This window comes from Pogona vitticeps, chromosome 3 (assembly GCF_051106095.1).
Source record: "Pogona vitticeps strain Pit_001003342236 chromosome 3, PviZW2.1, whole genome shotgun sequence".
NCBI lineage: Eukaryota > Metazoa > Chordata > Lepidosauria > Squamata > Agamidae > Pogona > Pogona vitticeps.
Genome location: NC_135785.1, coordinates 87,697,362 through 87,713,271, shown reverse-complemented (window position 1 = coordinate 87,713,271; position 15,910 = coordinate 87,697,362). Strand labels below are relative to the sequence as shown.

General features: G+C 38.6%; 1 protein-coding gene across 6 annotated transcripts in view; it reads left to right on the top strand.

Annotated features, from left to right (window-relative positions):
* PCDH15 (protocadherin related 15) overlaps nucleotides 1-15,910 on the top strand; it is a 979,840-nt gene that overhangs the window by 278,306 nt on the left and 685,624 nt on the right. For 4 of the 6 annotated variants that reach the window (XM_072995260.2, XM_072995261.2, XM_072995259.2 and 1 more), the window contains one exon: nucleotides 5,014-5,106. The exons of 1 other annotated variant lie outside the window; for it this stretch is intronic. The gene's annotated coding sequence lies outside the window, so the exon portion shown is untranslated. Of the gene's footprint in view, nucleotides 1-5,013; nucleotides 5,133-15,910 lie in introns of all 6 variants that reach the window. One more of the 6 variants, XM_078391351.1, reaches the window with a different exon arrangement.

Sequence of the window (15,910 nt, the reverse complement as noted above, 5' to 3'; positions counted from 1 at the left end):
CAATGATAACATAGATGATAATTACGGGCATTAATTGAAGTCTGCATTGAGTCTGATAAGTAATCACTTGGTAAGTTTTTCATTATAGGTATAAAATAAATATGGTCATTGAGAAATGTTGTGAATAAATGAGAATGGAAAACACTTGGGACAGGAGAATACTGCAACTGGCTGCCAAAGTCCATAGTTACTTGTCAAGCAAAAACTTTTAGTTTGCGCAGAAGAGCACAATTGAGCTAAATAGGCCAGATCAGAGTGAGATTATAGAGTGCTGACTCTAGTGGAGGGGAGCACTCATCACTATAGCACAATAGGGTCCTCTCACAACATACCAGCCAAACTATATTTCAAAAGGCAGCCAAGGTTATTGATCTGACATCTGTCTTGTGTTTTAATTAAGAAAACTATACACATGGAGCTAAAGTGTCGAACAAGTGCATAAAGTAATTTTGGTTATGGAGTTTTAAAACACAAACTTCCTGTGTATTTCTGAATGGAATAGCCAAGTCTCATAATCTATATGCATGTTCTAAAGAGTAAGTTATGTTGAACTCAAGAGGATTTGATTTTGAAGAAACTTACTTGGGATTTGAAATTGATATGATGTTTGCCCATTGTAACTGTACTAAACGGATGTCAAAAAGCATTTTTTCCTTTCCTGCCCTCACCATTGCCCCTACTGGAAAGGGCTAATGAAACTTTCAACCTAATAACATCTGGAAGGCCACATATCCTCATGCTGTTTATTGCTTTTATTGTTTTCTAATAGTGTCAGAAAAATAGGCTATGTCTACCACAGACAAAAGGGGTTCTATGATGCTATCTCAAGTCTGACCTACAAACATAAATGAAATGGAAGAAAACTGAATGAAAGTTTCAATATAAATTTGGGGACTGCACTTATTTGAACACTCTCTTGTATTTTTTTTTTAAAACAAAAAAACACTGTCTCTTGAAAGTAAAAACTAGCACATCTTTCTCAGTTTAGATTGGATCAAATTTGCCTTCCTATTCATAGCAGTCAATTTGAGAGTGATTTTGGCACTCTCTCTCTTACTTTTTTAAATTTAAAAAGCAGAAGGTGGCATATGTCCTTTTTCAAGGTGCCTTCACGCTGGCCATTGCTTTTTGTTTTTGAATCTCTCCAACTGTCATTCTGGGATGTTTGGAAACAAAATGACAGCTCCCACAAATTATGGTAGCTGTTGATAAGGACCACCATTTGTCTGTTTATATGTCCATGATCCAAACTCTGTCCTCTATTTTCTAAATGTATAACAATTTTTTTAAAAAGTCACTGTTGTGATAAGCCTAACCGTCCCATTTAGAGAAGTTCCTCAATTTTTCTGCCAACTTCTTTGGAATATTGCTGTTTATTTTGTAACTGCTTGGCTGTGATGACATATTAGAAAAGAGATGATAATTCACAAAGGATGTGGGCTGCATGCAGACCAAATGCCACCCTTGTAGCCTTCCAATCTCCACCTTCCCACGCAGAGAAATTCAGTCAAAAATGAGAATTGGTACTCCAGGAATCCTGCAGGATCAGCAAATCTTCATTTAAGCAACGTGTAGCCCCCTATGTCCTGTTTCCCCTCCTAAACAAAAAATGAGTTTTCCAGCTGTTTCCAGTTTCATGGGGATGACTCGTAGGATGAGTGCCGGGCTGGAAAATGCCCCTTTGGAGCTGCCTCCAGAGGACGGTGAGAGAAAGTGTTTGAACAATCCAAGTTTTCTTTATGCATTTTTAAATAAACAAGGAAGTTAATTAAACTACAGAACTGATATGGAGACCACCAACTTAAAGAATCAGCTTCATCAGGTTTACCTGAGAAGAGAGTGAATTCTCTTACTCCATTTCCCTATAGATAAAGAAACAAAGCACCAGTTACTTGGTGGCTTTTTAAAAAATCGGAAGCATTTTTTAAAATGGAAAACACAAAACTTCTCCTTTGACTGGAAGTAGAAATCAAAAGAGCTGTAGATGAAATTTAGTGCCAATCTAGGCAAAAAACTGTAAATGGAAGTCAAGTTAGTGAGGTGGTGAAGATGGAGACCTAACTATAGGACTCCATCTTAGATAGATAGATAGATAGATAGATAGAGAGATAGAGAGATAGAGAGAGAGAGAGAGAGAGAGAGAGACAGACAGACAGACAGACAGACAGACAGACAGACAGACAGGCAGGCAGGCAGGCAGGCAGGCAGGCAGGCAGGCAGAGGCAGAGGCAGAGGCAGAGGCAGAGGCAGAGACAGAGACAGAGACAGAGACAGATAGACAGACAGACAGACACTGTTGTCTAGTGTCTAATTTCTGGAATTCCAGAGGGTAGCATGTCATGGATCAGAATATGTGGATTAAATCATGTACTAAATATGGAATATGCAGTTGTGAAGAATGTAAAATGGATTCCATAATGGTTCTGTGTATGAATGATTTTGTATGATGGGAATGTATTTCCAGAGGGCTGTGGGAATGTTTTTCCTTTAGGCCAGTACAAGCTAATACAAGATAAGAAGACCAGACACTTGTTATGGCAGATATGACAATAGACTGAGAAAAACAACACCTGTTTCACATGAGAAGAGAAGGAGGGGACTGCTTCTATCACTTCACGCCGTGATTGGGAGTGGGAGACCAAGAAGACAGGAGGAGCCAAGAAGATAGAAAAAGGAACTTTTGCCATGTGCAGTGTTCCATCTTGTTCCTATTTTTCCTATTGGATAGAACCATAGATTTTTCTAGGTCTTTTTGTCTGCTGCCCCATGCAGGGAAAGGACTGGGAAAGATGTAGGGAGTCAAGGAAGAGGAGAAGGGGGGCTTTAAGCCTTTTGCCTAACCTGAGGAAGCTTTTAGAGATTTTTAGAGCTTTTGTAATTAAAAAGAAATCAGTTGCCTTAATTGTAATTTGTAACAAGCCTTGAAAACGCTTTATTGCAATGCTTTTGCATCAGACTGACTTTATTCTGTAAATCTATATTTTTTCAATAAAAAGATCAAATACAAAATCTTTTGGTCTTTTGAACAGTGAAGCTGTCTTAGCTATACCCTGAGGGGGAAGCAAGGCCACATTAAGCTACTGAGTCCTACCTAACTGAGCCTAGGACTACAAAGCTCATGAGTAACTTCCTGCTGAGCTTTCTTAAGGGTCAGCAAATATCTTTTTAGGGCAGACTTGTAAGGAGTTTGTTGTGTGCCCTGGCTGAGGTCACCAGGATTCACCCAGCTGCGTATGGATACTTAGATTTTCAGTTCTCCCTCACAGGAAACTGGGTTGTGACATCTGTTTTAGAAATGCTTTACCTAACATTCTTAATATAATGTTAGTGATTGCTTTAATATTCGAATAATTCTCCATTTTTAGCTTCAGTTTTGTGTTTTAATTGGAGATGGGAGCTGCATATTTGTCTCCCAGGAGAGATGAATATGAAGTTTGCTGGCACAGGTGGCCAGCCCTGAACCAGATGTCCACTTAGCACTCACTGCATGGTGCACACAATCCGTATCATGAAAATTGTGCCAATCGTGGCAGTAGTCCGGTTGGCATTGCCGCACCTCCCTTCTCAGCTGGCCACTGAGCAGCTGAGTGGGGAGGCTTGTCATCTCACCCCTTTGCCAGACTGGCCAGCCAAGCAGAGAGATGGGGCAGTGCCAGCTAAGTGTGCTTTCAATGACACCAGCCGCACATGTCACACGGCAAGTGGTAAGTGGACTCCCAATTTGGCATAGGAGGGTCCCATCAGGACAGCCACTTGATTTAGGACCCTGGTACCTAGCAGAATGCCTGCTCCCAGCCAGATCTGTCCATAACACCTGTTCTTCACAGGCAGGGTAGTTGAGGGCCTTGACCCTGAAGGAGGCCCGGAGGGAAAGAACAAGAAGCTGGGCCTTCTCAGCAGTCGCTCCCTGTCTGTGGAACAATTTGCCTATGGAGAAACACTTGGCACCCTCGTTGGATGGGTTTAAATGAGCATTGAAAACTTGGCTCTCCCATCAGGCTTTCCCTGAGATTTAAGTTGGGGATATCTCTGCTTCACTTTTATCATCCTTTTTGCCATCCTTTCATCATCCTTTCTACCATCTTTATAGCCATCTGTTTTAATTTATCCCACTAGTTATTGTATCTGTTGTATGTTTGTATTATTTTATTCTTATTGTGTTTTAATATTGTGTTGTTTGTCTTGTTGTTGATAGCCGCCCAGAGTGGTCTGGTTGCCAGATGCTGTGGAGTATAAATAAATAAATAAATAAATAAATAAATAAATAAATAAATAAATACATACATACATACATACATACATACATACATACATACATACATACATACATACATACATACATACATACATACATACATAAATGTTTAAATAAATACATACATAAATACATAAATGAATAATCCAGGTGAGCTTCATATTTAACTCCCATCTCTAGTTTTAATTATGTAAGCTGCCTTACATCCTTTCTTAGGCAAAAGATGGGGTAAAATATTTTAAATAAATAAAAATAATAATGATCGGACAGCCTGTTGAGGATGCTTCTAGAGATCTCACTTCCAGCACAAAAATGAGACATTTAGAAATTCACACAACCCCCCAAAAATCTTGAAAATGTGCAAAACCGTTTTGAAACCACAGTCCAGAACAAAATCTTGCCATTTTATGGTGACGAGAATGTTTGCTTATTTCTCACGCACGAACAAACCAAGTCAAGTTTATATTTATATGTGAAACATTAAATATGTATAATTTTTTCTTCTATCTGCCATATAATACAGGATACTTCTGCACTAATTTCTCATCTGTAGCACCATTGCCTATAAAGATCTAGATTTCAAAGAGGTCCACATTTATTTGGCACTGGCACAGAAAATATATCTTACCAAATAAAGTTGACAGTCTTAGAATTCTTTGGGTGTACTGTGATTGAAACTTCTTCTTCTATATATTCAAAGCCTTGCTATAATATTAAAAAAAGATACAATTTTTAAATTGTTGATTTTGTATTTTCAGATTTAATCTACAGCTTTTTAACAATGGAAAGAAAAGCTACAGAATGCCATCTGACCATGAATCTCAACCCAGAATCATGATTCCGGATTCCTGGTGAGGAAATTTTTCAAAATCTTGATGTAGGTGTTTATATTAAGACTAGAGTATTATCTCATGCTTTGCATGGAGAAATGACAGAAGATTATTCAGCCAGGCATATGTAAAAAAAAATCTCCTGTTTATGTCAATGTATCATTGAACATACTCAGTTGTTATTAAAGCATGTATCTTCAACATTCCTTGGAGAGTGCACACTAGCCTCCCATTGTCACTTTCCTCACATGAAAGCAGTGAAATGAAGAGAGGAAGTTGGTTCTGTTGCTTACTTTCCCCAACAAAAAACAACCTAACAAAAATCAGGGTACTGGCTCTCAAATTCAACAGCCTCCTCGTCTCCGGGCTGTCACTTTTGCACAATGAATGCAAGAATGGAAGGGACAGGGCTAGCATGCTCCCCTCAGTATGTCTGGAGAACACAGGTTTTGAGATTGACTGAATAGGGCTTTTTCATGTTTATGAACAAGTGATGTAACCAGGATGTCCAGTGGTGCCTCGACTTACAACCGTCCTGACTTACGGCCATTTTAAGTTATGACCAGCTCTGGCCGCAAAATTTTGCTTCGACTTGTGACCGGAGCTTCGAGTTACAGGCAGAAAAAAGGCAGGGAAAAGAGCAGGAATTCAAATTGCTAACCATTGGTGGCAAAGAGCCTGCTTCTTTGTAGCACTTTCGCCCCAGCAGTTAGAGAGTGTGCATTTGGAGGAGACTTCGGACTGCCTGGTAAGGTGTTGCTTCCTGCTTTTTAAAAACTGGCTGTTCTGGGTGAGTTTCCCCCCCCCCCCCATTTCCAATGGATCTGGCAGGGTTTCTTTGCTTTTTGGTTGTTGTTGTTGTTGTTGTTGTTGTTGTTGTTGTTGTTGTTGTTGTTGTTATTATTATTATTATTATTATTATGTTGTTGTTGTTGTTGTTGTTGTTGTTGTTGTTGTTGTTGTTGTTGTTGTTGTTGTTGTTCATTTCCAATGCGTCTTGCAGTCTATCTTTGCTTTTTGGGATTTTCTTTTAAATTTCCTATGGGTTTTGCAGTCTATCTTTGCTTTTGGGGTTTTTCTTTTGCATCTCCGATGGGTTTTGCAGTCTCTCTTTGCTTTTTGGGTTTTTCTTTTTGCATTTCCAATGGGTCTTTGCTTTTCTGTGTTTTTTTTTTCTTTAGCTGGAACAGATGAATCGCATTTCCAATGGGTCTTGCAGCGTTTGTTTGCTTTTCTGTTTATTTTCCCCCCTTTGGTTGGAATGGATTTATCATGTTTCCGATGAGTCTTGCAGTGTTTTTTGTTTTGTTTTGTTTTGTGTGTGTTTTTTGGTGATTTTTTTTCTTCAGCTGGAACAGATTAATTGCATTTCAATGCATTCCTATGGGAAATGGTGCTTCAACTTACAACTTTTTCGAGTTCCGACCATCTTCCAGAATAACTTCTATTCATATATCTGCTTGTTTCACTTCTAAAGCGGAATGGGACAGGGGTGGTTTCCTATTGGGTACAAAAATATAGTTGTGCAATTGAGGAGAATTACATCCTTTTCCTCCCACCATTTTCTTTCCTCTTTTTGTCAAAGAACTTTGCTTTGTAGCTTGACTTTCTTCCAGTATGGAGCTAGGTTGGGAAAAACATGTCTGAAGCAATCTATGCATGGCTTCAGTTTTTCTCCTGTAGTCATAGAAGGTGTCTGTACCTCTGAGGAGACACGTCCTAACATTGTGAGACATGCCTCCTCCCTTCCCCTCTGCTTTGAACTAAACCCAGAAGCATCAGGCAAGGAAACACTGGCCACTTGTAGATTTTTTTCCCTTACTTTTTTTTCTAGAGGGGTGGTGATGTTGAAAAGCTTCTTTCATTTTTGCTGCTTCTTTTGAATGAAAGAAGTGGGTTAGAGGAATCAGAGCAGATGTTTATCTTCCATTAAACTTAAAAGTCCTAAGTGGTTCATCTGTTGATAAAACTGATTACATTTTGCAGTTCTAGCTTCTGCTGTGTTCTAAAATGAGCTTTCGAGTTACACATAACATCTACTCTGTGCATTTTTGCAGTAAAGATGTAACAAGTTAGAGGAAGTCATAACATTTTGTTTGTTACTAACAAGGCAGCTGGAGGGTACTGTGGTAATGCTAAATGCACTGTTGGCAGTTTCCCTTTTTTTGGTGTAACACAGCATGTGTTCAATGACTAACATGGGAATTCTGATGTGAACTTTTCTTATATATCTACATTACCTTTTAAGACAATTTATTGTGCTTAGTCCACTTGAATGTCAAGTGCGAGCATCTGTCTAATATTTATCACACACTTGGGAGTCTTTTCTTCTACTAGTTGCCACCTGTTCTTCATTGGACATTATTTTCTGCAATTGCACTTAATTTCAAATCATATGAACATCTAAAGAGTAGTAGCTGGTAAACAATTATCTTGATTCTTATGGCAATTGACTCTTTTTTGGAAGAGAAGGTCTACTCACGATAGCTGATTTGTAACAGTTCAGTAGCCAAGCTACCACATCACGGCAGTAGTTTCTTTGCCTTTATCAGTTCTAAAGTCAGCTTTCAGCAAACAGAAGTCTGGTTCTCTGAGAGTCTTGTTGATTTTTAAAATATTAAATTAAATGGGCCATAGCATAATAGACAGAGTAGAGGTGCAGTAAAAGGCATCAATGCAGACAAGAAACAACTGAACTAGGGAAGTAGGCAGTGGACAGATGGCCAGGTGAGCTGGGACATCCTGTCCAATCTTGTCTTTCCTAAATGACCATTTAGTGACACAACAATTGCTTCCGGCTTCTTTTCAGGAGCCCGTTATTGCTGTTTCCTTCTGTTAGAAAGAGGTAGTTATACATAAAGTCTCTTCCATAATGGGTAATCACATGCTGCTAGCCAAACTGTAGTGACTTTTACAACAGAAGTCTAGAATATTTTTTTTCTCCTATGCTGTTTTTCAGTGGATTTCCTGAGGCAATAAATATAAGTTTTTTGTTTAAGCATAACTGCATGTAGAGTAACTTTACTCTGCTAGCATAAATACCATTTACAGTACTCTTATACATGAAACCAAACAATGGAATCACTGAGAGAAATGTTAGGCTTAGCACTTGCCATACATATTCCTGATTAGACAGGTAATTTTTTTTCCTTACATAAATGAATGTTTGTTACACATTCCTGTGTGGAAGATATTTAGAGCCATCATTAACAGCAATTCCAACAGAACTAGGACAAGTGTATAATTGTGAGAGAATGATAATGTGTATCCAGCCCTTCCATGAACACATTACAATGGAATTTGAATTCACTACAAGAAAGCTGCACTGGATTTGGATGGAAAGCCCTTCTTTTATCTTCTCAGAGGCCATATTTGTTTAGCAGGAACAGATGGCAGTACCTACTTTGACCCACTGCTGTTCCTGAAGAGAACATTTCTCTGATGAATGGGAGAAGAAAGGGAGATTAGATCAGAAAAGACACTAGACTTTCCATCACATGTTAAACCTGATGTATATTTGGCTAGTCAAGTATGCAAAAGCACATTGCTCTTTCTATCACATGAACATATGACAAAGAAACTGAATACATGATTAAATATGAAAGTGACCTGTGCTAATAAAATTAGATCCCTTTTTTATGTTCTTCTTACACAGGTTTCAGTGGCATTGTCGGGAAGAATTCACTTTGCCTGACAATATTGGACATTCTAAAAGTAATTTAATAAATATGATTATATTGACTGACTCTTAAAATTAAGTGATACAAACAAGAGATATTGCTTGTGTATTGTAAGCATAAAAGAATTTAATTTTCCCAAATGAGTACAATTTCTGGGTCTTGACTATTCTTAAGGTCCTCTTGGTTAGTCGAATGATTAAGGAATAGGGAAGCAGCCTGCGCTGGAAAGCTTTAACACAGGTGCATAGCTTGGATTTGTCTCTGAGCCTGGATGCCTACGTTTAAGTGGTGGCCAGAAGTGCATTTGGACAGTGGAAACTAGTTTGCTAGCTGTGCCCATTCCTGGAGAGGTCGGATCTGGTCACAGTGACACATGCCTAAATTGCATGCTGGTTGGATTACTGTAACATACTCTAATTGGGACTACCTATGGAAAGTGTTGTGAAACTTCAACGGGTCCAAAATGCAGCAGCAAGATTGCTGACACAGGCTGGTCACAGGAATCATGTAACTCTCCTATTACAGCAGCTTCTTTGGCTGCCAATCTGTTTTGAGACACAAATCAACGTGCTGGTTCTAGCCTATAAAGACCTAAAAAGCTTGGGCCCAAACTATCTCAAAGACCATGAGCCTGCTCGTGTGTTAAGATCATTGGGAGAAGTCTTTCTCTGAGTCCCACCACCTTCACATTTGTGTTTGGTGGGGGACACAGGAGGCCTTCTCTGTTGCTGGTCCCAGACTTTGGAATTCTTTTCCACAGGAGGCCAGACTGGTCCCATCTTTGTAATATCTTCTGCAAGTGGGCAAAGCTTTCACTCAGTGACTGGCTTTCTGAGTGGGATTTTTAAATGGATTGTTATGTCTTACTGCTTTCAATGTGTTTTTAGTACTGTATTGTTTTTGTTCACCGCTTCCTAGAATGGTATTTGCTTGATCCTTATATTGAGTCTAATGAGATGGGTGTCTGGTATGTGTATATATTTTATCTCCCCCCCTCTCTTTCTCTGGATTCTTGTTCTGTAGATTCTTTCCCCCTACACACAGAAACCTGTTTCACATAATTTTAATTTACCAGGACATTCTACACATGATTTAAAAGTGGTCATTCTGGAAAAAAGACAGCTGAGATAAAATATATACATATGCTAGACACCCATCTCAGTGGACTCAATATAGCCCAAGGCCTTTTAGTGCACTATAAAGTATGAACACCACAATAATTGTACCCCCAGATCTATTTTCCTTCTCAGCAGATCCATCTGAAAAACCACAAAGGTAAACCAGATAGTCTTAACTCATTGCCATGTTGCTCTTATGGTCTTCCATTGTCTGGGGTAATTCACACATCATTGTGATGTGTGAATTACCCTAGACAACCTCCTATAAAGAAAAGGCCATTAGCAATTGTAAAAAGCCAGTCTCCTCAGTATAATTAACATTCATGTTATTTTACCATCGTTATTCATAACAGAGGTTCTTGCATCATTTACAGCACAAGTTTCAGTGGAATATACCTTTATCTCAAATAGGCTATCATGCACTGTTAAATACCCATTGACTTTCTTATCAACCAGCCAACCAACCAACCAACCAACCAACCAACCAACCAACCAACCAACCAACCAACCAACCAACCAACCAACCAACCAACCAACCAACCAACCAACCAACCAACCAACCAACCAACCAACCAACCAACCAACCAACCATTATTTCTGTATTTTGATACCATGTATATTTGCAATGTTATACTGTATATATCTCTTATTATGTCTGAGGAAGTGGACTTGTCCATGAAAGTTCACATTAAAACATAGAAGTTCATCAACTAGAAGTAAATTGACAATCTAATCAGCATTCATGTTACTCTACCATTGTTAATTTATGACATAGGTTCTCACATTCTTTATGCCACAAACTTCAGTGAAAGAGCTGCATATCAAAGATGCTATCACCACAATGACTTTCTCACCACCCAACCACAATCTATGCATTTTGATATCTATGTTTTGATGCCATGCATAAATATTTGCCACGCTAAATCTATTTCTCTTATGTCTCATCAAGTGGTCTTGTACACAAAAGCTCACATTAAAAATTATAAAAGTTAATCTTTAAGGTGCCACCATGTTTTGGTTGTCGTTGTTGTTTTTACTTTTTATTTCTATTTTGATTTTACCTAAAATGTGTTAGTCTTTAAGGTGCCACCACATTTTTGTCTTTTTAATTTGTTCCTTCAATTTTTTTTAACTTTGTTCTTGCATATAATCCTTGCGCAAACTAACACGGCTACCTCTTCTACAACAAACATTTCAGAGTTAACTTGGATCTGTATGATAACTCTTATCAATGTCAATTTATCCCACATTTTAATTGCACCATCTTTCCATTCTGAAGATGAAGAAATCAGCATGTGTTATTTTTTAAAAAAGATCTTATAAAAATTGAACTGAAAAAATATCTTCTATCTCTGGTTAGAAATACGTTTTATCTGCATTTTGCTAAGTGATAGATAAATAGATTCTTGAGGCATCTGCAAATTTAGGATTACTCAGATGATAAAACTTAAGTGTGAACACCAAAGAAACCTGAAATCTGTCAAATATGTCAAAACCAACCTGATGCTCGCCTTCATTACCAACCCTTTAAAACATAGATAACACCTAGAGTGCCCTGCCCCCTCAAAAAACTCTCATCCTGAAATTCTTTACAGCATGTTATTACTCATATTTACTGTGTCGGGAGTCTACATTGCCATGCTGAACTCCTGGCAACTTAAAGTCAGGCAGAGTGTTCCTAATGTTTGCAGTTTGTTTGATCAATGCCATGATATATAATGTAAGTTCTGTTTTTGTCACTTTAACAGAAAAATGTTTTAGGAGTTCCATCACTGGGTGCCAATTTAACACCAGGTTTCAGCAATGCTCTAAAACTGCCAATGTAATTTATAAGGTGACCTGCCTGGGTGGAAAGCAATACTTAGAGAAAGCTTCAAGCAGTTTGAGAAAATGTTTTAATCTTGCGCTTGTTCAAGCGGAACAAAAGAAGCCTGGATGCCTGCCTGTTCTTGGACTGTTTCTAACCACCTGTTTCTATAGATTGGCTTCAGCTGAAATGATGCAAATAGAGGCTTGCTCTGCTTCAGTTGAAGTGCAGCTCTAAGCCTGGAATATCTGACAAGTGAAAATATATTTACTATTAAATATGAGCGGCTTTGCACCAGCCTTTGCAATTCCAGTGAAAGGTCCATAGGCAGGACTGTATAATTTGCACATTGAGAAACAGAATTATGTGACAAGTTGATTCAAATCAGCAAAATTTAGAGGTGCTGCTAACTTTGCGTAATTCATTCCACTTTTGTTAATCATGCAGCCTGGCAAAACGTTACACAGAACAATGAAACACGCTTAAATCCTTGTCAGTTCTCTGTTAAATTTTCAGTGTTGCATAACCAAAATAATGGATGGTGAATCTTTGTTACACGGATGCTAGAAATAAGTCAGCAGCCAATGTGTAAGATACATTTGAACAGGAACAGAAGCAAGACTGTTTGTGGGTGTGACTGTGATACACTCAAGCATTCACCCTTGTCTATTTCTGTTGTTTGTTGCTATAGGAAAACTTGCTTCCAAGACAGCCTACCTTTGTAACATAGTTATGCCATACAGGATCACAGTTGCATACTCTGGATGTGTGTTCTGTAGCATGCTTTTCAGAAAGTATGGCTATGGCTAGAAGATACCCTTGTAAGCCCCATCTGCTTTTGTTTATTTTCTAGAAATGGCTTTTTAATGGAAGCTAAAAACCTCAGGCTTCTGCATTCCGTACTAAATTCTTAATTTGTGATTTATGAATCAGTTAATGCAGATAGAATTATATGAAAATGTGCTAGAAGGAAATCTGTGCATTCCATGGTCCCACAAAGTTGTATCAGAAAAAGCAACTGCAGCCACTAACAAAGAAACTCCAGTGCCTGACTCTTTTGCATTAGCAGGGTCCAAGTTGGCTTGCAACACCAGCCCAAGGATATTGATTGAAATGTTGCATTAATATAGGCATTCCAGTGCCTGTTCGTATGTTTTCCTATGAAGGCTCTCTACTGCTTATTCATATGGAGATTTCTAACCATAGGGTTGAATCAAGACCTATAATTTAGCACTGCTGATTTTAGTAGTTTTAATTTATGAAAAGATCAATCAATGCAAAAGCACATGTGATCACTAGAATGTGTTTCAGGTTAGGGTTCACATTTATTTATTTATTTATTTATTTAATTTATATGCCGCCCATACTACCCAAAGGTCTCTGGGTGGCTTACAGCATTTAAAATACAATAAAGATATGTAACAATTAAAATACAATTAAAATATATATAAAATTGCCATCGGACCCACAGCTAATATTATTTCAGTTAAAAGCCTTCTGGAACAGGAACGTTTTGACCTGGCGCCAAAATGTCATCAGTGTCGGCGCCAGACGAATCTCAGTCGGGAGGGCATTCCATAGTCTGGGGGCAGCTGCCGAAAAGGCCCTTTGTCTACAAGCCGTCCCTCTTACCTCCTTGAGGGATGGCTCTTTCAAAAGGGCCCCCTGTAAGGGTCTGGGGTCTATCATGTTAACAAACCATTACATCTGGCTTTACCATCAGGCAGAGTGAAGAAGCTATCTCAGGCAGTAGATACACTATATAACTTGAACATGTAGCAAACTGTTGGTCATCTGCTTAGTTCGCACTACATTTTTACTACCAGGCATGGGGAAAAGCGATTGTCAGATTTTTGTGCCTCGTCTGTCAAAACAACTCATTTGCCAAAACAACTCCTTCGTGGATTGCTGCCTTGTCGTGGCGAAGGGGCTTGAGTAACTCAGAGAAGCTATGGGCTATGCCGTGCAGGGCCACCCAAGATGGACAGGTCATAGTGGAGAGTTCCGACTAAATGCAATCCACCTGGAGTAGGAACTGGCAAGCCACTCCAGTATCTTTGGCAAGGACGCCCCATGATCAGAAACAAAAGGCTAAAAGATATGACACTGGAAGATGGGCCCCTCAGGTCCAAAGGAGTCCAACATGCTACTGAGGAAGGGTGGAGGATAAGTACAAGTAGCTCCAGAGCTAATGAAGCGGTTGGGCCAAAGCTGAAAGGACACTGAATCTTTTACTGAATCTCTGAACACATTTTCCAAAATTATACTCTTGCATACATGTTTCAATATAAATTATATTTACACTTAATTTCAGTACAGAACTACAAATTTGCAGTCTATAGTTGACTCTTAGATCAGGATTGACAGAGCATCCATATACATGTCTACTGAGACTCTTGAGTTCAATGAGATTTACTGTCAGATAAATGTGTAAAAGATTGTGGCTCCCAAATCAAGTTTTTATTGGCATTATAATTCCCAAGCAAAACCCCTGGTTTCATATGAACAGTTCTGAGGCAGATTCATGCATTCCTTTTGAATGTGGCAAGGCATCATGAGGTAATTTATTATGTCACTTTAAAAGCCAAAGTATGCCTTGAAATTGAAAAGCCATTGTTCTACAAAGCTGCCCATCTTCCAGACACATTACAGTACTTATGTGAAAGAAAGTGATATGAATAGCAATATTTGCTAAGCTCACCCTCTCAAAGAATTCTCTCTTCTTTTTTATACTACATTTCACAGGTATATATAATGTGTGTTTTATTTCACCACCATAAATTGCTTCCTCACACTGTTTAGCTAGTACATCCTGCAACTAACTAAATTTGAGAACAACACAAACACAAACACCCCTAAGCTATGGAAAGCAGGAATGCCTATTTCATATTTGCAAAAGTAGCCTTTCAGAATATTGAGAGGATATGTTTTCATGGGGCAGCATGACCCATCCACCTTATCGTTCAGAGTGAGTATTGCAACCATATGTTTGAAGCAATAGTCTTGTTTCAATTTGTTAAGAAAACAAATGATTTCTATTTCATAGAATCAGAGCATAAAGTGGTGCCTCGATTGGTGACATTAATTTGTTCCAGCGTAATCACTGTAGAGCGAAAACGTTGTCAAGTGAAATAAAAAAGCCCATTGAAATGCATTGAAAACCGTTCAGTGCGTTCCAGTGGGCTGTATACCTGCTTGTCCAGCGAAGATCTTCCATATGGTGGCCATTTTCAGGTGCCTGTTAAGCAAAAAATGCCTCCTAAAAACAGCGGGGAGCCATTTTGAGCAGCCGGTGGCCATTTTGAAAACCTGACAATCAGCTGTTTTGATCGTTGTAATGTGAATAATCAGTTTTCAAAGCAGGGAACCGATCGTTGCAAAGCGAAAAAACCCCATTAAAACATCCTTTTGGGATCGCAATTGCGATCCGCAAAAACATCGTGAAGCGGATTCATCATTATACGGGGTAATCGTTAAGTGGGGCATGACTGTAATTGACTTGGAACAGACCTATAAGGCCATCAAGTCCAACCCGCTTCTCAATGAAGGAATCCAAATCATAGCAGATCTGATAGGATTTGCAAACCAAAGTCACGTGCATACTCAGATATCCCCATCAGTTCTATTAATACAGGTAGTTTAATATTACATCCAAATCCTTAAAGGATAGAGAGAACCATAGAAACACAGAGAAAGTCACAGTCAGACAGGACAGCAATTGTCCTTGAAACATGATTTCTAAGGATGGGATAGTTTAAAGGCTCTTCAATGGAAAGCAAAAGAATTTGTCATACCTACCTGATGGAGATCAATAATAAATTATGTCTTTCCTAAACTCTTTTGCAGAACATAGAATAAAAATGAAAGGATGCAATTCTCATCACTAAATATAAGAAAGAGAAGATAGTACAATATGATTTGAACATCTAAATGTTTAACGGATTTGGTTTTATTTGGGGGTTTTTCTGAAGTAACATTGGGTTTTGTTTGGTTCTGTGCTGTTTCACTCATTTTGCCAAATGAATAATTGTTCATGCAGACCTAGCATTTTGAATTTCCCTGGTTTTTTGACACTTTTTACCTGTACGGCAAGCATATTTGCATATCGCGTCTGAAGATGAGCAACACATCTAAAGTTCACCTTAGCTAGGATAACCTGAATCAGTGATTTAATTTGGAATGTGCATTATTTTTTCCTGCTGCTTCACATGAAATACATA